Source organism: Balaenoptera physalus, assembly GCF_965194825.1.
Source record: "Balaenoptera physalus genome assembly, chromosome: 1".
In the NCBI taxonomy this organism is placed as follows: Eukaryota; Metazoa; Chordata; class Mammalia; order Artiodactyla; family Balaenopteridae; genus Balaenoptera; species Balaenoptera physalus.
In genome coordinates this window covers 3,799,757-3,823,789 of record NC_138882.1, presented here as the reverse complement: position 1 = coordinate 3,823,789, position 24,033 = coordinate 3,799,757, and the positions used below count along the sequence as shown (strand labels likewise).

Sequence of the window (24,033 nt, the reverse complement as noted above, 5' to 3'; positions counted from 1 at the left end):
GAATGATACAGATTCTCTCCTAGAAACCTCCAGCACCTCAGAAGAGTAGATAAAACCTTGGGAAATCTTTCAAGAGTTTCCTAAAATTAGACTTGTTGAATGGCATACATGTTTTGGATATGTATTATTTGTGTTTCTTCTCAAAGGGTTTTTTGTTCATTACCTTAGGGAATTGAGGACAAGCTTCTTTTTTTTTTTTTTGAGAAGTTACACTGTACGTTTACAATATAGCTTTCAACAACATCATTGGTGAGATTTTATAATTTTGATAAATGCATGGAAGTCTCAATATGCTTGATAAAGGTCCTTACAAGACAATATAATGGAATTATTAACATATTACAATGTCTATCTTGTACTTATGGGCATGTATGAGTACTATTGCAAATATTTTTGTATCCTGGGTACCTTTAGTGAAATCCTCAGCATATTCTGTAATTCCCAGGCCTCCATTTCCTATGAATGTTCAAGATCATCTAGCAGCGATGGTGTGAATGAAACACTATGACAAGACAGTTAATAAAAATTATGCTAATGACTTTGCAGGGCACAGTCTCTCTGGGTGGTCTTTTGGTCTTTATTCTTATAGAACCTTTAGCTCACTTTCTTAAACATTTAAATCAGTTGCTATTGTAACTCTACAAAACCTGCACAAGAATTGGCATCTCTGAGCTGGTCTGCAGGTATTCTGGAGCATGGTTTTCTGGTATTGAGCTGTCCCTGTTACACCATGCAGTGTAATGTATGAAATGACCAGGGGCTTCCCTGGTGGCGCAGTGGATAAGAATCCGCCTGTCAGTGCAGGGGACACGGGTTCGACCCCTGGTGCGGGAAGATCCCACATGCCACGGAGCAACTAAGCCCGTGCGCCACAACTACTGAGCCTGCGTTCTAGAGCCCGAGAGGCACAACTACTGAGCCCACACGCCTAGAGCCTGTGCTCCGCTACACGAGAAGCCACCGCAATGAGAAGCCCGCGCACCGCAGCAAAGTGGAGCCCCCACTCGCCGCAACTAGAGAAAGCCCGCACTCAACAACGAAGACCCAACACAGCCAAAAAATTAGTAAATTAAAATTTAAAAAATATTAAAAAAAAAAAAAAAGACCAGTGTTTCTATTAAGTTACTCTCTTAATTATTCTCCCAGGTATTGGTGAGGGTCCCTAACCAAATCTCTGACTCTTCAAAATTTTATATTTGTTTCAGGGAAAAGATGAGCTTGGAAAATATCAATTTCACATTCACATTTTAATGATCAGGCAAAGTAGCATTTTTTTTAAATCTACAAAATTAGAAATGCCTATGCCTTATAAGTAGCAGTATTCTCATAAGGCTCTTAGTAGTGATTATGAGATATTTGCAATGAGAGGTGATGCTGGCACTATTTATAATTATAAATTTATAAAATATTATAATTATGGAATTTTAATTTCAATTATATCTTAAATATTTTAATGCCTTAGCTTTGAGGGTTCCACACAAGTAAGTATCACAAAGTACTTCTTTTCAGTGCTTACTGTTTTATCTCCTTTGGAGAGAAGATCTACAAATTAATCTAGAAAACAGGATTAAGCAGAATCACTATAACCACACACAGCCCAAGCATTTTAAGCACAGAGTATCAGCAGTTTCAGAGTAGAGATTTTATTCAATAGTTGGTTACATTTTTGTTAAAGAATTTATACTTTCCATTTTCTTCAGATTCCCTTTGATCAGGATCCCATTCTTAATGCCAGAATACCTACCGGGATAGAGAAATGTAGATTTTGAGGAACAAACATGAGATAACTGTGCTTGTTTAGATGAAAAACACATCAGGGCTAATCACATCTTAAAATCTTCAAGTCTACAAGGTAGCAACTCAGAGGAACAATTCACTAACAACATCATTGTTTCCAACGTGTGTAACAATGATTCTTGAGACAATAAGAATCTTAGAGGAAACAGTAGCCACTAACTTTGTCAAGGTAGGTCATACCCTATGCTGTCAGGTCTCCTGGAATATTTACCTAAATTCAAACCCAGAAGCTGTCCAGCAAAAGGGAGAAAGTCTGGCTTTGCAGATGCAGATGAGGATTGGCATTTACTTATGTTCAGAAAATAAACTCCCATCATGTCATACTGGGCAGGACTTTCCCATAAATTCAACTCTAATTGTATTCAACCCACAAGTCAACTTTGTTTCATTTTCCACGTTTTTGTTTTTCATCTAAGTTAGAGCCTCTGTTCCCTGGGGTGTGGCAACCTCAGTGGTCTTACCATCTCAAAATGCCCCCCCCCCCGATCCCCTTAGCTTCAGCAAGCACCTTGAACCCTTTCTCCAATGATCTGTCTTCAACAAATACATAACTCACGCTAAGAAGACCTTTTCCTTCTGATTTTTAAATCCACATCTTTTTGAAGAAGTTTATATATGCCTGTTTACCCTCAAATCACCAAGAGAATTGATAGTGGCAGTGATTTGATCACCAGGAAAGCTTTGTAAGCCATTGATACATTTTCAGAAAACTTTTAAAGACATTTTTAATAGAGGAAATTGGGTTTCTTTTGACTGTAGCTAATGTGAAACTTCAAATCTCAGCTCATCTGCATCTACGTGATTGAAACAACCTCTAAACTCGGAGACAAGCATTTATTTAACCCACAAGGCAATTTCTTTCCTCCATATTTTCTAATCAAATTTTAAAATGTTTCACAGAGATACGGTGGAAATACTATTTCCAGAGCAGCCCAATTTAGACATATGCAGACCTACAATACTCCTTCAGTGTGTATTTTTTTTTATCGAAGTATAGTTGATTTACAGTGTTGTGTTAGTTTCAGGTGCCCAGCAAAGTGATCCAGATATATATATATATAGATATATATAGATATATAAAATATTCTTTTCCAGTGAGTATTTTAAATGTAGAAAAATCTGACCTCTGAACTACCAGTTCCAGTGAGAACTGTGAGATACAAAACACCAATCTCTGGTCTTTAAAATATAATTTTGGGTGAACTCAGTACTTAGGAAATATGAGTGAATTAATGGAATTAACTCAAATGTATAAAGACGGTTGAAGACACCTTAATTAGAAATCACACATATGCGTCAGGTTCTCCATTTCTGAACTTTCTTAAAGAATCTACTGTTTTACCAGAGCTGAGATGTTCTCCTTTTAATATAACAGCAAAATAACAATTCAGTATGTTCCTAGAGTAAAAACCAGGATTGTGCTGATACCATATTTACAACCACTGCTCCCCCGTGTTATTCTTTTCTCTCTTCCTCTGCTAGAGTCTTTCATCAGTCAGTCAGCGAAGGTCAGACTCACCTCAATGGCTCAGCACCCCAGTCTTCTTTCCATTCCATTTGGAGGCAAGAAATCTGAATCTTTACCGTGCTGACCTTATTGTTTTAGAAACTATTGATTTTGGCTACCAAGTCCCAACAGTTCACTGGCGTCAGTCTCTGGAAAAAGAGAGGCAGAAAGAGAAGCCACATTCCTCTGCCTTCTCCGACCGTACTGACCCCTCCATTAGTTAGGTTTGGGTGTAATTAGACTGACTCACCGCAGGGTGCAGCCCCTTGTCTCTTCCAGCCCTCCACTCTGCTTCACCTGGATTTTTGGCCATACATCAGAGTACATGTCTGGTATGTAATGAGGAATGTACAGAGCCGATAGGGGAGGTCAGCGAGAAGTGGATGGGTCCTCCGTAGCGATGATTACGGAGTTACTGACACACAAATAAATGGCATGTATCCCACTCCAGAACACTCAGGAAGCGTAAATCTCATATTTGACGTACCCTTTGGCGAGAGATAGACTATATGAATCTTTTTCACATCACTAGAGCAGCTTTATACAAGGATACCCTGTCCTGGCATAACTCTCAACCTCAAAATGCTTTCCTTATCTATCAGGAGTATGCTTTTTCACTGTAATTTTTTCAATGTATTAAACATTTCATACAATAATCATTAAGCCACAGCACTTCTGCTTCATGTGTGATCTTCTTCCTGGGCCACTTGCTTTCTAATCTTGTGATTCCTTTAATAATACTACTACTTATTGAATGCTTGCAATATTCTAGGCATGGTGCTAAGTGATTAACATAATTATGTCATTTAAACCTCAATAATCCTACAAGGAAGAGTTGTACTATTATCTCCACTTCATAGATAAGAAGGCTGAGGTACAGTGGGATTAAGTGTTTGCTCACAATCACACAAGCATTAAGTGTCGGAAACCAGACTTTTAACCCAGGAAATAAGTCTCTGTACCCGATTGCCTCCTTTTCGTTAAATGAATGAATGAATGAACTAAGCAACTACCACCCTCCCACCAACTCTGTGCCTGATCTGGTTGCTTGGTGCTGGGAATACAAAGGTGAATCTCTCATTGTCCCTGAAGTATTCCCCAGAATAACAGCAGTGTGTGCCCATGCAGTTTTATCACAAGGGTACAATTATAATAAACTAGCTAACATGCATTGTTTGTTACATGCCAGACACTGCTTGAAATGCTTTACCTTCCTTTCCTGACACAAACGTCACAACTCACCAAGGCAGGCAGTACTGTTATCCCCATTTTACAGGTAAGAAAAACAAAACACAGGAGAGTATAGCTGACTTGTCAAGGACAGCTAGCTATCAAGGTGTGGATGTGAGACACAAGGTAAAGTGGAAAAAGCCACAAAACATGTAGATAATGGGGTCGATTTCATAAAAGAACATGTTTTCCTTCAGTGGAGAAAAATCAAGGAAAACTTCATGGCAGAGATGGCATTTGATCTAGACCTTGAATTCTAAGAAGAAATAAGAGGATGAGCTAAGACATAAATGTAGAAAAATAGGGCAAATACTGCGAACAGTAAATACTCCAGAGTGAACCATACAGAAAGCAATAATAAGTAAAGGCCATGCTTATATGAAATCACATGTGTGAAACTTTTGAAAATTGTAAAGCACTATAGAATTTTTTTAAACAAAAATAAAATAAAAATAAAGCCATCTAGGTAGATTTTGATCCTCATGGTATCCTTGAATTGGTGCTCTTAAATCACACAAAGGTAAACAGATTACAGAATTCAACTTGTAATCCACCTGTACAAACAGAGATGAACATGCTTTTAGGAAATGATTACACCCGTTTTCCACATTTGACCTGGATTCTGATGTGAGTTATAGTGGAGTGGCAGCTCAGTGCCTCCCAGCTGCTATCTCTGTCACTGGTGTGATCTCAGGGCAGATTTTCTCACCTTGTTCTTATCAGGCACTGTATCAGTCAGGGTCCCAACAGGAAACCAAAGGCACAGTCCAAATGGGATGATTTCTTGGAGGCTTTGTTTTCATGGAGCCTATTATAAAGCTGTGAGCGCAGTGTCAAGTCAGCAGTAGGGACAGTGCCGGAAACTGAGACCAACAGTCCCAGAATCTTTCCCTGGCTCAGCTTGCAGGCACGAGAGGGAGAACTGAGGACCCAAAATGTGAGACAGCCCATAGAGGAGGTGACCTTGAAGGCAGCAGTGACCTTCAGTGGAGGGCAACAGCCAGTCTGAGGAAAACTTGAAGGGAACCAAGGGGATAAATGCTTTATTTCCTTCCCACCTTTAGATCTGGCGGTGGGTAGATGGGACTGCCCACTGGCCTGAGCCAACCGGGAACCCTAGGGCATGGGTACCACAGGTGCTGTCCAAATAAGTCAGCAGTGAGAGGATGTGATGGGGGTGCCTGGAGGGGCAAAAGGAGCACATCTTGTACATGTACATAAAAACGTGCTCTGCGTGTGTGGAATGACTGTCGATTTTTCAGGAATATGTGGTTTGAATAATCATTAAAATATGAGGAGATGGTCCTGATTTATATCGACTCTTTTAGATGATTACATAGGATCACTTGAACTTAATGACTGACTACCCTTTAACAAATGACTTCTAATGCTTCCAAAGTAAATATACACTCCAGGTACGAAGATATTCAAGTAATTATGTTGTAACTCTTGATTCAGACAAAAGAAACTCCAGAAAAATAATTTGGCATTTGATATTTATTTTAATGGTTGAAGGGTTTTTGAAATAGGTATGGCGTTTTGTATGAAAACATTCACTTAGGCCAGTGGTTTGTAAACTTGATTATACATTGAAATCCCCTGGAGAGCTCTGAAAAGCACTGATGCCTGGGACCCACCCCCAGGATTCAGTTCTAGGGATCTGGTTCCAGCCTAGGCAAAAGAAGTTCTAGATATTCCCCAGCAGAGTCTAATTTACAATCAAGGATGAGCATCACTGATTTAGCCTATAACGATGATTTACATAATATGATTGTATTATTTATCAGATTCTCGTAATATAATTGTATTATTCCTGTTAACTCATATGACATTTAGTCTTCTTCAAATATCAATCATAAGACAGTTAACTGTATATTCAACTCAATCATGAAATAAATTGAAAGTAGCAAATGAACCCTGCCACCATCCCTTTAGTTTCACTCCATGTCAACCTCACCTGAATCAAACAATTATATTTTACATGGAGAGCCTACATTTTATCCTAAAGTTGCTAAGGAAACAAGTTATTGAAGAATTAACATGTTTAAACTATTATGATGATATTCGGGGTATAAGGAGAAATTACAAAAGTGAAAATGCTAAGGGAGATTGCTAGACATAAATGAAAAAGCATGGACTTTGATATCCAAAAGCCCTAGGAACTAATTCTGATACCAGCTCTTTCTACCTTGCTCTTCCAAGTGTGGTTCATGGACCAGCAAGCAGTTTCAGCATCACCTGGGAGCTTAACAGAAATGCAAATTCTCAGATCCCACCTCAGACCTACTGAGTCAGAATCTACACTTTAATAAGACCTCCAGGTGATCTGAATGCACATGACAATTTGAGAAGCAAGGATATACTGGATATAGAGTATATTGATCAGGGTTATGTACAATTGCAGGTAGAAATATGCAAGCAATAGTGGCTTAAACACTATAAAAGTTTATATTTCTCTTTTATTCAAAAGAATTCCAGAAGTAGGTGGTCCAAAGCTGATATCATGTTCTGTACTGTAGAATCTATACAGTCAGGGCTTTTCAGTTCTTAGTAATGGTTGTCTCCTCACAATCTAAGAAGGCTGTTGGAGCACCAGCCATCGTATCTATGTTCCTGCCAGAGGAAAGAAGAAAGTATCGGGGGGAGGTGTCAGAGATACAGTCTTCTGAGACACTTCTCTGAAGTCACACACATTTGTTAACAGCTCATTGGACAGAACATAATCCCATGGTAACACCTAAATGCAAGGAATGCTTGAAATGTAATCATTATTCCAGGTATTCTTATAGCCAGTTAGGAATCAGGAGGGTTTATTACTGATGAAGTTGGAAAGAGTAAATATTGGGAAACAACCTGCATTTCATGTAACTTTGGGCATATTATTTAACCTCCCTGAATCTCATATTCCTCTATGCAAAATGTGAATAACAAAACCCACATAACAAAGTTATCACGAAGATGAAATGAAATGAATATAAAATATCTCACACATAGTAAGGACTCAGTAAGTAATAGCTCTTATTTTAGAAGGAATGCTTCAAGAGCTCACTCTTTATACAATATATAATGCTGGTCAAAAAAGATAGCAAGTAAACGTTAAACGTTATTGCAAATATTGAAAATTGATTACAATTTTGTCTTTTAGAAAATTCAGCCACAAGCAGATCCCAAGGGAGGTTTTATCGACCACAGTGGTATTCTTCCCTGGGCCACACCACAGCAGTCCTATCCAGCATCCTTTATCACTTCTAGATGAGGGTCCATGCATGAGAAAAAGCAGCACAGCATAGGAGTTAGGGGCTGGACTCTGAAACCAGAAAGTTGAGGCTGAATTTGGCTCCATTGCTTTACAGCTACGCTATTTTTGTCATCACTTTTCAGCTTCTGTAAAGCTGGAATAATAATTCCCATCTCACAGGGTTATTGTGAGGATTACCTGAGTTAGTATAAGTAAAAGCACCTAGAAAAATGCCGAGCTCATAGTAAGAGTGAAGTGTTAGCTATAACTATCAACCATGCAACTTAGGGTGAATTGTGTGCTAGGGAACAGTCTTTTTCTACAGTAGGACTTGTCTCTTAATAACGCAGCAGTTTACCAGCTAGGATTTAGTTAACATGCAAAGGTCATTCATACAGCTAATTCTTGGCTTTAGAAAGTATAGGGAAAAAATCAATAAATACACAATTAAAAAGAAAAGGAATTAACGTTTTCATGTTTACATGGCTCTCCCTCTTAGGAGCCTTCTTGATAAATACTTGCTGATACTGCAATCGATAAAGGGAAGGATTTGAAGATCACACCCTGCAAGAAATAGGCAGCAAATGGAGAAAAAGTTCACTCAAGTCCTCTAGGATATGAAAGAATAGAGTTAATTTCAGATAAAATATTTAATTGAATGAGGGTGATTCAAAAATTGCCTTGGTTAGAACACTTTGAAGTTTGTCCCACTGTGAGGAGACAGGTTCCTGCCCCATTTGCATTCATGTGGTTTATATTGTTCTTACCTAATGAGATACAGAAAACCTCCCAAACACTGACACATTTAAAGCATGCTTCACTCAGCATGAAGGTTTGAGACGTCAAGGATACCCTGAGCATCCTCAGATTCCAACAACTTGTCAGACAAATTAACACCTTCTCAACCAAGGGTAAAATTGAGTTTCACATTCCTCCCTGGTGGGGGAGAAAGAACGAAGGGGAAAATCACCCTGGTTTAATGCTTCCTTTGTTAAGACAAATACAGAGAGCCTTATCATCTCTGTATGGCTCTCCCCAACCTCCTGATTTTTAATTCATTGGTTTTAAATGATCCTGGACAGTCAAGATCCTTTTGTCAATTCTTATGTTCTTACCCCAGAAGACAGACTCTCTGACTTTTATCAGTCAAGCTTATTTCTCTTTGTGTGCGTTTAACAAGCTAGTCTTAAAGAAAAATTTAAATTGTGCTAACGTGATGAAAAAAGTAGGTCATAAATCGTAAATAAGATCTTAAAATGTTATACATGGTCACTTTTTAAATTTTACAGACGTTTTAAAAATTCAGTTGCATCCAGTTCGTGGTCCAAGTTAACCATTTCAGGGAGTAAGAGGGTCACACTCATTGCTTTAAAATTTCTCCATGCGAGCTTGAGAAGAATGCCACCTTGCACTTGTGTACAAAATTTACCATGTTCCTCCTTCCTTTCTTTTTTCTACAGTAACTTTTCATTTTGTAAACTGGGATAAAATACATGAAAAAAAAAAATGCTTTGAAAAGTATTTTGTGTGTTATTGTCATTATAGTAAAAACTATATCTTTCTAGAGACTAATCTCGTAAAACCTCTAAGCTCCAGAAAAACTTCAGAAACCCCTCCCAAAAAGAACCTCTTTAGTGATTAATCAAACCCTACACACCTGGCAAGAGATGGACATTAAAAAAGCAAAGCTGGTGTCATCAGGGAGGACCTGGCGGGGGTCCATCTCTGACACCCTGACTGGCCCACTCACTCTGGGGGAAGAAGGATGAGCTTCACCAATGGCCAGGATCTATTCTTAGGAAGACAGTTTTTCAGTGGAACCCAAAGCAGGTAGGAGAATGAATCAAATGCAGAAGAGGCAAGAAGAAGAATGAGAGAAGAAGAATCATAGAGTTAGAAAACTGGAAGAAATCTGGGAAATCACCTCCTCCAATCCCCTCATTTTTCAAAAAAATAGGAACCAAGGGCCACTAAGTGACTTTCCCTTGGTCACATCACTACCCTGACTCCCAGTAGCAGGAGCTGCAGGAAAGGCACTATATGAATGTCACTAGTGGGTGTTCCCCCACTTCCATGGCAGAGAAGATGACCAGCGACAGAGGAGGAGGCAGGAGGGAGGCTCCCGGGTGAGGAGGCAGGATGGAGGCTCCCGGGTGAGGAGGCAGGAGGGAGGCTCCCGGGTGAGGAGGCAGGAGGGAGGCTCCCAGGTGGGAGGCAGGAGGGAGGCTCCTGGGTGACAAAGCAGGATGGAGGCTCCCGGGTGAGGAGGCAGGATGGAGGCTCCCGGGTGAGGAGGCAGGATGGAGGCTCCCGGGTGAGGAGGCAGGAGGGAGGCTCCCGGGTGGGAGGCAGCAGGGAGGCTCCAAGCAGGTGGCCCCCCCTCATGTGGGCGGGTACACAGTCCACACTCTCATCCTGAATAGAACGAAAGGCTGAGAAAGAGGGAAATCCTCCTGCCTGACAATTGAGCTCGACATAGGTCTTTTTTGGCCTTTAGCCTGTAAAACATCGACTTTCCTGGTCTCCAGCCTGCTGACTGCAGGTCTTTGGGACTTTGCAGCCTCCATAGTCATGTGAGCCAATCCCTTATAATAAATCTCTCTCTCTCTCCCTCTCTCTCTCTCTCTATATATATATGTATATATATACACACATATATATAAAGAGTATATATAGTGTGTGTGTGTGTAGAGAGAGAGTATACATATTTATAGAGAGAGTATATGTGTATATATGTGACTGTGTGTGTGTATATATATATATACATCCTGTTGGTTCTGTTTCTCGGAAGCACTCTAATACATACAACGTAATTAATTTTTAGCTGAATATATACTCCCTTTCCTATGAGAGTTCAGCTCTTTGTGGCTGGAACCAATCTACTTCTCAGAATATTAATTAGTCCAGTGTTATTCACACAACTGGTACCCCAAAACTCCAACTACACTGATACAGGCTGAGAATTTGAACAGTTGATATGTCAAAGCAAAAGGGGTTAAAAGGTTTTTGGAGGGATAAACCCAAGGCTACTTTTGGATGAAGATAGGAGTCAGGTAATAATATTAGAACTCATCAAAATGATTTAAAAATAGGAGGCAATTCTAATTTGGCTTCTGACCCAGTTGACCATGGGAAGTGCTGGCCTGGCAAAATGCTCCCAAGACTATAATAGCACTTCCCATTTAAAATGGGTGAGAAGTAAATGTGCTCGGGGAGATGACTTTTTGTTTTCCATTCTATCTGGAATAAGCACATCAGGGCAGTTATTTGAATTCACAATCAACAGGCTTGGACATTTTTACTGTCATTATGACATCATTATACTTAAGCTTCCTAATTGCTTAAAATTTAAAATTAAAATTAAATATGTAGGCGGTACAGCAAACTTTAAAAGTTATTTTCCAACCATTAAATGTAAGCTGTAATCCTGGACTGGATCCTGGGCCTGAAAAAGATCACAATTAGCAAATTTAACTAAGATCTGAAGGCGACTGAGTGGAATTAAATCCGCGTGAATTCCCCGATTTTGATCATTGTATCAGGCTCAGGTAACGTTAACATTGGGAGAAGCTGGGGGAAGGGCATATGGGAACTCCTCGTTTCATTTTTGCAACATTCTTCTAAGTCTAAAATTATTTCAAAATAAAAAGGTAAAAGTTTTAAATTAAATCACAAAGGCCAAGTTAACCACAGAGTTGTGGCATTAGGTGCTCCATAAGTTAGCTCTCTCCAGAGCTGTTGCCCTCAGTGAGGCTGACCACACTGCAACAAATTCATTATCCTCATGGTGTTTTCCTTAATTTACTACTTCCCGCTTGCTGTGACTGAAGTATCCCAGTTGAGTTCATTTCCAATTCCGCGAAAGAGAAGAGGAAGCTGTTGAAAGCAGGACGTGATTGTGATACCACAGCAGCCTCGGTGTGCTGACCGGCTGCCAAGGATGCACTGCATTTGGGAAACAGGGGCCCGCCCTTTCTAATGTGTGCACATCCTAAGCAATTACAAATTTAAAAAAGAACAAAAAACACAAAAATCTCAGTGGTGTGAATTTCCTGAGGAATGTCAAAATGTCATTCTTCAGCAGAAACCAAGCAAGGAGAGTTATAACAGAAACATGGAAGCAGTTTCTTTCTCTGCTGTTTTCCTTAGGTACCACACTGCCATTTCTTCTTTTTTTTTTATAATTGAAGTATAGTTGATTTACAATGTTGTGTTAATTTCTGCTATACGTATACATACGTTCTTTTTTATATTCTTTTCCATTATGGTTTATCACAGGATGTCGAATATAGTTCCCTGTGCACCCAGTAGCACCTTGTTGCTTATCCATTCTACATATACTAGTTTGCATCTGCTAATCCCAAACTCCCAATCCTTCCCTCCTTCACCCCCACTCCTTGGCAACCACAAGTCTGTTCTCTATGTCTGTGAGTCTGTTTCTGCTTTATAGGTAGGTTCATTTACATCATATTTTAGATTCCACATATAAGTGATATTATATGATATTTGTCTTTGTCTGACTTACTTCACTTACCATGATAATCTCTAAGTCCAACTATGTTGCTGCAAACGGCATTATTTCATTCTTTCTTATGGCCGAGTAGCATTCCATTGTATGTGTGTACCACATCTTCTTTGTCCATTCATCTGTCCACAGACATTTAGGTTGTTTCCATGTCTTGGCTATTGTGAATAGTGCTGCTATGAACACAGAAGTGCATGTACCTTTTGAATTATGGTTTTGTCCAGATATATGCCCAGGAGTGGGATTGCTGGCTTATATGGTAACTCTATTTATAGTTTTTTGAGGAACTTCTCTACTGTGTTCCTTAGTGGCTTCACCAGCTTATATTCCCACCAAAAGTGTAGGAGGGTGCTTTTTCTCCACACCCTCTCCAGCATTTTTTATTTGTAGACTTTTTTAAAATTTTATCCCAAACAATCTAAATTCCACTCACCATGACACTATCAAAATGTCCTCAATGAGGTCAAAATTTCTTTTAAATTTTCAGTTCAAATGAACATATTTCAATCCTAATTCTGTTTGCCAGATGACAACATTTTCTCCCATTTACCAGTCCTATCGTATCACCTTCCTAGATGTCTACAGTCTCATTCCCTCCTGAGAATTTGTAGACTTTTTTAATGATGGCCATTCTGACCGGTGTGAGGTGGTATCTCATTGTACACACTGCCGTTTCTGGCTAGAAGATTCATACCACAAACCAGGATGTTCATCGTCTCCTGGTTTCAGGTGACACAGTCAGACTCTCTGAACCTCATACCATTCTGTCAACTACATTCTATAAACCAACAATCAAACTGCTAGAATGCTTGTACATCATTTGTAGCATAAAAAGTTTTTGAGTGTTTTTTTGCATGCTTCTCAGGGGAAATAAGTGAGTGGTGGTATGCGAGGAATACTTGAGCCTCCCTCCCCACCCCGACTGTTTTAGAAGAAATAGGTATCGTTTTACACCTCCTGCACTATGGAGAGGACCCCTCATCAGGTGCAAAAGTTACACCCATGGTCTGATCCTAACACTGGCCAGAAAGTCTTGGGTAGGGTTACATCTTATAAAGAACAAGAGACAGTTCGTTAACTAGATGAAGACATACAGCCTCTTAAACTGTGGGTCCACAACTGTGCTATTTTGACCCAAACGATGCTGCAAATTTCTATCCCGACAGTGGGCTGTCTCTTGGTCAATCTAGAAAAATAAAGAATCAAGAGGAGTCTTCCAAGTGAAACCTTAGCAAGGGTAAAGGACTTTTTAGGTCATCTGTCCTCTCATGATTTAAATGTGTTTGGTAGAGCTGGGGAAGATTATGTTTTGAGAAAGGAAGGTAAAAAATGCAAAGGTACATTTTGAACTGTTGCAGAATGCCAGGAGTGTTACAAAATGGTCCGTGGTTCTCATGTAGGTGTGGGTATCTAGTAAGGGCACAACCTGTGGAACTTTTGCATGCAGCTTTGTCTGTACACAGATGAAGACAACTGGAACAGCCACAAGCAAATCATAAAACAAGGAAATTTGCCTTGAATGACTCTGTCTTACCTCTTCTGCCCCAGTCCCTGCACTTCAGGAAAACTGGAGTTTTCTGTCCCCAGAGAGCCTGCCCCCATCAAACCAGAAAAGCTCTGACACCCATATTTACCTCCCTGCCCATATCCCGTTACATCAAGATGTGAGCTTTTCTAAGTGTGTTCAGCCTTTTAATTCTGTGGACTAGGAAGCTTTGTTTTCTTTTAAAAGGACAGGGGTGGGGAGAGGCAGGGACTAGTTTTGCTGAGAAGCAAAGCTTTCTTTCCTGACTCCATAGAAGCAAAGGTTACACACTTGGCTTCTTTTAAGGAACCAGAGATGCTGAATCAACAAGTGAGTCTCCCTAACTCCTTTCCTGGAAAAGCCTTAGCTCCTCCCCCAACCCTCATTCTCCAGCTCCCTTTCCTGTTAGCTCACCCCTCCTCTCTGTCCATCGCTGTCTGGGCTATTTCCTCTGCTTCCCATGCTCCAGCACCTAGAAAAACCTACAGATTAAGGTGGGAGAGAAGAAAAGGGGCTCATGAGCTCTGCTCAAAAGCAGAGGCTCTCAGGAGATTTGTAAGATGACAGAAAGAACCCATGCCTTTTAAGGCTGGATTAAGAAATTATTAAAAAGTGATTGAGGTCAAAGTAACCCCCATTGTGAAAGAGTAACGTAAAAATTTTACCAAAAAAAAAAAAATTGGGTATACCTGAGTGATAGTAATGATAGAAGTCAGGATGAAACAGAACAGGTTATTTGGAGAAATTTCTTGATTATGAAGACGAAGTTACACAATGAAATTGGACTGGGTAAAATGTTCATGATCTTATTAGATTTTGAAAGAATTATAGAAATTATCTCATTTCATTTCTTATCCAAAGGAGGAAAATTGTATATTCTAATTAAAAACATTTATTTCCAAACTGAGGAGGTGAAGAGGTATGAATCTTTCCTAGCTGTGTGTTCTCAGGCAAAAGCTTACCTTCCCTGGGCCTGAGAGAAAGCTAGGGTCATCTGAATCCAGCCAGCCTCTCAAATTCTATGGTAGGACGCACATAGCTTTCAATCTATGCTGATTTATAAGGTGTTACAATGGTGTTTATAAATTTTACTAAATATATATTAGACTTAATGTACATTTAGTTCAACATAAGAACAAAATCTTCATCGTTTAAGGTTCATTACTTTGAGTATCATTATCTGCTGTTGTAGCAAAATGCACAATCAAAACAAAAAGAATCCTGTATTGTGTGTAATGTTGCCTTATTGACACATGTTAATGATGTTGAGCTCCTGACCATAAATAATTCATATTTCTGGAGGAGACCAAGAGTCTCTTGGAGACCCCTTCTGTGAGTTTCTGAGTTCTCACCCAAAACTTTGAGATAACCAACATCAAGTCTCTAAATACAGATGGCCAACAGGCACATGAAAAGATGCTCAACATCACTAATTATTAGAGAAATGCAAATCAAAACTACAATGAGGTATCACCTCACTCTGGTCAGAATGACCATCATCCAAAAGTCTACAAATAACAAATGCTGGAGAGGGTGTGGAGAGAAGGGAACCCACCTATTACTGTTGGTGGGAATGTACATTGGTGCAGCCACTATGGAGAACAGTATGGAGGTTCCTCAAAAAACTAAAAACAGAACTACTATATGATCCAGCAATCCCACCCCTGGGCATATATCCAGACAAAACCAGAATTCAAAAGGTACATGCACTTCTGTGTTCATAGCAGCACTATTCACAATAGCCAAGACATGGAAACAACCTAAATGTCCATCAACAGAGGAATAGATAAAGAAGATGTGGTACACATATACAATGGAATATTACTCAGCCATAAAAAAGAATGAAATAATGCCATTTACAGCAACATGGATGCAAATAGAGATTATCATACACAGTGAAGTAAGTCAGAAAGAGGAAGACAAATATCATGATATCACTTATATGTGGAATCTAAAATACAACACAAATGAACTTATCTAAAAAGCAGAAACAGACTCACAGACATAGAGAACAGATTTGTGGTTGCTGAGGTGGAGGGATTCAAGGAGTGATGGAGTGGGAGTTTGGGGTTAGCAGATGCAAGCTAGTATATATAGAATGGATGAACAACAAGGTCCTACTGTATAGCACAGGGAACTGTATTCAATATCTTGTGATAAACTATAATAGAAAAGAATATGAAAAAGAATGTATATGTGTGTAAAACTGAATCACTTTGCTGTACAGCAGAAATTAACACAACATTGTAAATCAACTATACTTCGATAAAATAAATTTTTTAAAAATTCTTTCCTCTTCTATCTCCTCTCTGCCAAAGCTGTCAAACAAGGAGGGACCACCCATTAGCCAAAAAATAAAAACTAAAAAAACACACACACATTTGGACTTCCCTGGTGGCACAGTGGTTAAGAATCCGCATGCCAACAAAGGGCACATGAGTTCGAGTCCTGGTCTGGGAAGATCCCACATTCCGCGGAGCAACTATACCCATGTGCCACGACTACTGAGCCCATGTGCCACGACTACTGAGCCCATGTACCACAACTACTGAAGACCATGCACCTAGAGCCTGTGCTCTGCAACAAGAGAAGCCACCGCAATGAGAAGCCCGCGCACCGCAACGAAGAGTAGCCCCTGCTCGCCACAACTAGAGAAAGTCTGCGTGCAGCCACAAAGACCCAACACAGCCAAAAATAAATAAATTTATTCTTAAAATACACACACATTTAGCTACCGGAATATGTGTCCTTTACTTAAGAATGTATGTCAGATGAAGGGGAAAAAATACAAAGAAATTCCATGTATATGATACAAGCTCTCCACCTTCACTGGACGCTGATTGTGATTGACTCACAAAACACCCTCTCCAACTCAAACTGAGCAAGGCTACTTAAACATGACACTTTTAGAGCTTTTTAAGGAGCTAATTAATTCATTTGTTGGTTCCATACAAATAAGGTCCATTTTTATTTTCTTAGCCTCAGGCCTAGACTCTCTGAAGGCTGTAAAGCCTGCATAATGACTTCATCTGAATTTCACTGTTTTGGAGCTATTTTGGAACAATTACATGACCAACTTATATTGGTCATCTCAGAGAAATCTCAGATCAAGTTCCCACACGTACCCCTGCTCATCCTGCTTCCTTCTGTGTCACCACCGAGATGAAGGAGTTGAAAATTCCAGCATTATGAGTTGATGTTATTGGCCTTCTGGATCTTTTTACGGTTCTGTTCCTGGTAAACTAATATAAATTATCGTATAACCAAAGTTTAAGAAATTTTAGTGCATTACACAACATTGTTAATCAACTGTATTCCAACATAGAGAGTTTAAAAGAGAAAGAAATGTTAGTGCATTTATAAAGCTAAAATTAAACTGAGTCTTAAAAAATAAAATTACACTTACTTCGACTCGCATCATTTGGAAATAGTCTACTATGCCAGCTACCCCTTCCTGATCTGGCCTGAGTTAACTCCAATTAGGAAGTAACTGTTAGTGGCCTTTCACACTAGTAATTGCTAATGAGCAACTCACTCCAGATATATTGGGAAACTCAAAGAAGTCAGGTTATTTGGTTGGGAAGTTACCTTTGTTGTGAATCATTCTATGAGCCTCCCAGACAACAGAACAAAGTGGCTTAGATATTAACCTAGCATCCGCCTGACTCAGCATAATCAGTGTCATTTTTGAAAGGGAGAAATTGGTTTTATAAGCTTTCTTGCTTTCAGAAAAATAGTCCCAGGGACTTCATTCTACCATAACCCAATCAGACTCTCTTATTTTCTTTTTTCTTCTTATTTTTCTGCTCCTCTTTCTGTTCGCCCACAATCCAGCCCTGTCTCCGGAACAGCAAAGGACTACACTGGTAAAGAACAATGAACATACTTTGTAGCAAACTGGGAAGTAACTTTATTCATTAGGTAAAAGCACTGCCTTCCCCACCCTTCAATAAAATTGCACCAGGATTCTTTATTATTCCACCCTGCATTTCTAGAAAATACCTAAGTCTAAAAAAGTGTCCCTGCCTTGTGAGTTCCAAGAATGGAATACTTATTTATTTTTTAAAATTATGACTAAAGAGTCTACAAGTGCAGTTGCAAATCACCTGGCGAATATTTTACTGAGGCATGAGAGGAGGATTTGTATAATGTTTACAGCAGAGTAATAGTTTAAGTTTCATCCTAGGCTCCTGGATGGCCTTTCTGAAATCAGAATCTGTTCTTCAAACATCCCCAAAATGATAAACACCAAACATCTATCTATCTTAGAGACAGAGGGTGGGAACACCACAACCCAAGAGTATTCTAATAGGGAAGAAACTTTGTATTCCATTACAAGTCAATCACTAAAGGGATATTGCCTATAAGCTTAAATTATACATAATGGCCCATTTCTGGGAACCCTACCTCCCAGGTAATGAGTGTTCAGCTAAAATAACTTTGTTGAGCTCACAGGAAACCTCCTGACCAGGCCCACCTGTGAATGGCTGCAGGAAGAAAGAAATTAACACGTCCCCTCTGAGTCTGGCCAGAACTAGGACTTTAGCCACACCCCCCCTTTTAGAATAAAAGAAGCCTGAAGTCTAACTCCAGGAGATGGTTCTTTGGGACACTAGTCTACCATCTTCTCTGCCTGCTGGCTTTCTGAATAAAGTCATTGTTCCTTGACCCAGCAACTCATCTCTCGATTTATTGGCCTAATATGCAGCGAGTGCTAGGAGCTTGGACTCGGTAACAGGATCACAAGTTCCTGGAGGAGATGCAGGTGTGTTCGCATCTGTGGCTCCTGTTCTAAAATACGGTAAGCTTCCTGGGCAGATATCTAAACCACTTTACTCATCAAGATATGACTGCCCTGGGCTAAGGAGTCAGGAGGACTTTCTGGGGAAAATATTCACAGTCTGAAGAATGGGTAGACGTGAAAAGTGAAAGATGGCCAAGGGTGGTGAGGATTTTAGACCTGGGGGAACAAAATGTGCAAAAGTCCTGTGGCCAGCAGAGCAGGGACGTGGCACATCCTCGGGGTCGGAGAGGAGGCCAGACCGCAGAGGACAAAGGGAAGTTGCAAGAAGCCCCTGGTGATGTGAGTAGAGACCAGTACATGGAGGTTTTGTGGTCATTCACCCCCTGGGAGTAAGACCACACTCGACCTCACGTCTTGTCTCCCCTGTCGTCGTGCCCCGTTAGACCTAGCACCCAGCCAGGAGCGGTTTTCTTCCTAGCTGATTATAAATTCCACAGAAAAATGCTGCACTAGCAATTGCCTTAGGTACCAGAAGTGACAGCTGAGGCTAAAAGGGGCTGGGCATCTATCCAGCTGCTAAGGGTTTCCAAAGAATCCTTGGCCTCTGGCTCCATCTAAGGAGGAAAATTGGACTCCAGTTAATGAAGGATAAGATTTCTGAGGTATTAGCCCCTGCTCTTTTTTTTCTGGCATTTTCCCTTTTACCTTCAAGCAGTTCCCAAATGTGTTCTTTGTCTCTGGGCAGGGAGGTACCAGGCAGAAGACAGAAATAAAACCTGCAAAGATATACACCTCCTAAAAGCACATTCTTCTAGGGAAACCTAAAGAACTAGAGTTTGGCTGATTCAATGTGATATTAAATAGATTAACCTAAATGAAATTAAAAATTCAATTCCTAAGCCACACCAGCCACATTTCAAGTGTCCAGTGGCCACAAGTGGCTGTGATATTGGACAGCACAGATGTAGAGCATCCCCACACCAGCTGCACTGGTCAGTGCTGCCCTGGAGCAGAGACAAAATATCTGTGAGAAGCAGAGGCGCAAGACAGGTAGTTTATCCTCCGATAAACTACCAACTTCTGTCTTTAAGAGAGCTGGAAAAAGACATTTATGCTCCCTTCTTTCCTCACTAATCACTCTAAAACAACAACAAAAATAAGCAAGTGAGATGTAATTTCCACTGGAGGAAAAGATTGCGAGAATCTAACAGGTCCATGGGATACACCAGAACAAGACATCTGTGGCTGGAGAAAGCCTACAGAGAGTGGCTCTCAAGGTGGTGAACAAGGCTGTGGAGTGATTCCAAGTTCTCTCCCTGAGTGAGAATTTGGGGGAATTGGATGGGGACCTCCCTAGGATCACGTCTGGCAAAGCGGAGGAGCAGAGTGTGGGCTGCATAGGAACACACAGATGCTTGGTCTTTGTTGAAAGTCATCTGCCAGGAGGCAAGGCATGAGGAGAGGGGCTCTGGGTAGACAGCAATCATGTAACTGCTGGTCCCCTTCCAGGGGGAAAAATAACTTTAAAAGAACTCATTCAACCACATAAACTGGTGCCATGAGGAAATTTCCTAAGAGCCAGAGAGAGTACTGTTCGCATAGGAAACCACCCCGGACCGTTCCCCATAAACCTACTAAGAGCTGGTCCAGAAAGAACTCATCTCAGTTCAAGATTAGTAGTAGTGGCCGCGATAGTGAGAGGCCCGCACACCGCGATGAAGAGTGGCCCCCGCTTGCTGCAACTAGAGAAAGCCCTCACACAGAAACGAAGACCCAACACAGCCAAAAATAAATAAATATAAATAAATAAATAAATAAATAAATAAATAAATAAATAAAAGAAAGGAATTCCTTTAAAAAAATGCATATTGTAATCCTCAAAGCAACCACAAAGAAATAACTCAAAATAATTCAACATGGATGAATCTCAAAATAATTATCTGAGTGAAAGAACCCAGAAAGAAATTACATAAGTGTCATTCCATTTATATAAAACTAGGAAATATAAACTAATAAAAAATAATAGAAATCAGATCAATGGTTGCATGGGGATAAGGAGTGGTGGGAGGGGTGAGAAAGAGACATGAATATATTCACTATCTCGATTGTGGTAATTGTTTCACAAGTATATACATATGTAAAAAGATCAAATTGTATATTTGATTTATATATGACAAATATACCACAATAAAGCTGTTAAAAAATGAAAAAAAAAAAAGATTATTAGTAGTAGTAGTAGTAGTAGTAGTAATAGAACAAGCACAGGATCTGTATACAGATAATATAAGGGGAGAAAAAAAGAAGGAAAGGAACAGAAAAACAAACAAACAAATAGTGGAAAAAGAAAGTTTGCCAGAAAAATGTTGCCACGTAGCTGATAAAAATTAGGACTGAATGTACTTCTATAAATTAATAATAATAATTATAATAATTCTTTAAAACAAGAGCTAAAGCAAGTTCAGATAAGACACAGAAAGAAAATAAAAGATGAGCAACTAGAGTTCAGGAAAAGTTGGAAGGAGAAAACCCATTATGTAAATAAAAACCATGATGGAAACAAAAATAGACAAATATGCACTGCATACAGCATGGTATAGGACAAGAAGCACAGAAGCTTTGTAAAAAGTGGGCAAAATAAATGGAAATGAACAAATAGCTTTAAAGGAATGGAGAGAAATTAGTAAATACAAAAGATAGACAGAAAAGATGAATTATACATAATTGGTGCCACCAATAGAGAATAAGACAAACAGAAAAAAAATACAAAAAAACACATAATTCAAGAAGACATTACTATACTTAGGAAAAAATATTGTTGGAGAACAGCATCATTTTATAAATTAAAAAGAAGGGTATTAAATGACCTTTAAAGCATGCACAGTGTCACAGATACTGTCATATTCCTTGGTCCTCTGTGTGTGCTCACTGACCTCTAGCCATCGGTACCAATGTCTCCATGCCTGAGGGCATTCCTCCAACCGTGAAGGGCTTCTCTGTCCATGCACAAGGCAGGCCGAAAGTGCCAGAGGATTAATATTAATTATTAATGTAATATTTTATTATTGTACTGATTAATATTTATATCATAATTAAAGTGAAAGGTTGGTGGGAATGTAAATTGGTGTAGTCACTATAGGAAACAGTATGGAGTTTCCTCAAAAAATTAAAAATAGAATTAACATCTGATCCAGTAATTCCACTTCTGGGTATTTATTTAACTGAAGAAACAGAAAACACTAACTCGAAAGATATCTGCACCTTATGTTCATTGCAGTATCATTTACAATAGCCAAGATATGGAAACAACCTAAGTGTCCACTGATGGTTAAATGGATAAAGAAAATGTGGTGTACATATATATATATATATATATATATATATATATATATATATATATACACACAATGGAATAGTATTTGGTCATAAAAAAGAAGGAAATTCTGCCTTTTGTACAACATGGATGGACTTGGAGGGCATTATGCTAAGTGAAATAAGTCAGACAGAAAAAGACAAATACTATATGATCTGACTTATATGTGAAATCTTGAAAAAAAAGAAAAAATGAGCTCATAGATACAGAGAACCAGATGGGTTGTTGCCAGAGGTGGGGCATGGGAGGTGGGAAAAATGGGTGAAGGTGGTCAAAAAGTACAAACTTCTGGTTTTAAAATAAATAAATCCTGGGGAAGTAGTGTACAGCATGGTGACTATAGTTCATAATACTGTATTGCATATTTGAAAGCTGCTAAGAGAGTCTTAAAAGTTCTCATCATAAGAAAGAAAAAATTTTGTAACTATGTATGGTGACAGGCGTCAGCTAGACTTATTGTGGTGAGTATTTTGCAACATATACAAATATTGAATCATTATGTTGTACACCTGAAACTTATATAATGTTATATGTCAATTATGTCTCAATAAAAATTTTAAAAATTAAAAAATTAAGTGAAAGGTGATGAATATAAAAATCAACTGGCGAGCACAATCCCAAGATTCCCAAAAGAGGGCACGCAAAAAAGCTCCAGGTCATGGCTGGTCTTTATATCTTCTGAGAGTTTACAAGAACCTTCCTGGGAAGATCTGTGGGCAAGGCTGTGAGTAAGTCCTGGAAAAAGGGACTCATCACAATTAGGGGATCTGTCAAGGACGACATGTGGTCCTGGTACAGGACATCCAGCAAGAACATGCATGGGAGAAAGATCCTGTCCCTTCTCAGCGTGCTGTGGTCTTTGGTTCTCAGAAGGGCAGATCACAATGGGACAAACAGTGAAATGAGTACCCTCAGCTTATCCGGGTTGCAGGAATGAACACAAGGGGAGTTAGCTTGTTCTACCAGATATCAAGACTTACAAAGTAGTAGCATGAGAGGCAGTGTGGTATTGGGACAAGAAGTATCAAACAGACCAATAAAACAGACAAGAGAAACCAGACACAGACTGGAGAGTTGATTCATTATAAACTTCAATTGCCGAGAAATGTCTTCATTTAAGGACAGTGGTGTCTTCAACTAATGGTGCTGGGTCAATTAGATCAGCAGTCCCCAACATTTTTGGCACCAGGGACTGGTTTCATGGAAGACAGTTTTTTTTTTCCATGGATGGGGGAGGCAGTGGCTTCAGGCAGTAATGTGAGCGATGGGGAGTGGCATGAAGCTTTGCTCACTTACCTGTGGCTCACCTCCTGCTGTATGGCCCGGGGTGGAGAGCGGGGAAGGGCGTTGGGAAGCCCTGAATTAGATATTCTTATGGAAAACAATTAAAACTAGACAGCTGACTTAATAGCTAAGAATATATATTTTAAACAAAATTTCAAATGGATTGTAGACATAAATTTCAAGGGCTAAACAAGTGTTTAAAACAAAATGTAGAATATTTTCAAGATTTCAGGGTGGGGAAAGTATTTTTTTAATGGAACACAAAAATACCAGCATTAATGTTGGTGGGAATGTAAATTTGTGCAGCCACCATGGAAAACAGTATGGAGGTTCCTCAAAAATGTAAAAACAGAGCTACCATATGATCCAGCAATCCCACTCCTGGGCATATATCTGGAAAAGGCAAAAACTCTAATTTGAAAAGATACAGGCACCCCAATGTTCACTGCACCACTATTTATGACAGCCAAGACATGGAAGCAACCTATGTGTCCATCAACAGATGAATGGATAAAGAAGATGTGGTACATATATACAATGGAATATTACTCAGCCATAACAAAGAATGAAATATTGCCATTTACAGTAACACGGATGGACCTAGAGATTATCCTACTAAGTGAAGTAAGTCAGACAAAGACAAATATTATATGATATCACTTACATGTGGAATCTAAAAAATAATGCAAATGAATCCATATAACAGAAACAGACTCATGGACATAGAAAACGAACTTACGGTTACCAAAGGGGAAGTGAAGGGAGGGATAAATTAGGAATTTGGGATTAACAGATACACAGTACTAAATATAA

General features: G+C 39.4%; 1 long non-coding RNA gene and 1 pseudogene across 2 annotated transcripts in view; one reads left to right on the top strand and one right to left on the bottom strand.

Moving 5' to 3' along the window:
* Positions 1 to 24,033, top strand: part of LOC309643287 (HIG1 domain family member 1A, mitochondrial-like) — a 388,991-nt pseudogene that overhangs the window by 134,782 nt on the left and 230,176 nt on the right. The window lies entirely within an intron of this gene.
* On the bottom strand, positions 165 to 21,964 carry LOC309643312. The gene is made up of 3 exons (XR_014253678.1): positions 17,229 to 21,964; positions 3,555 to 3,719; positions 165 to 3,453 (listed from the first exon to the last, which is right to left on the bottom strand). It is a non-coding gene; the product is annotated as an uncharacterized lncRNA (long non-coding RNA).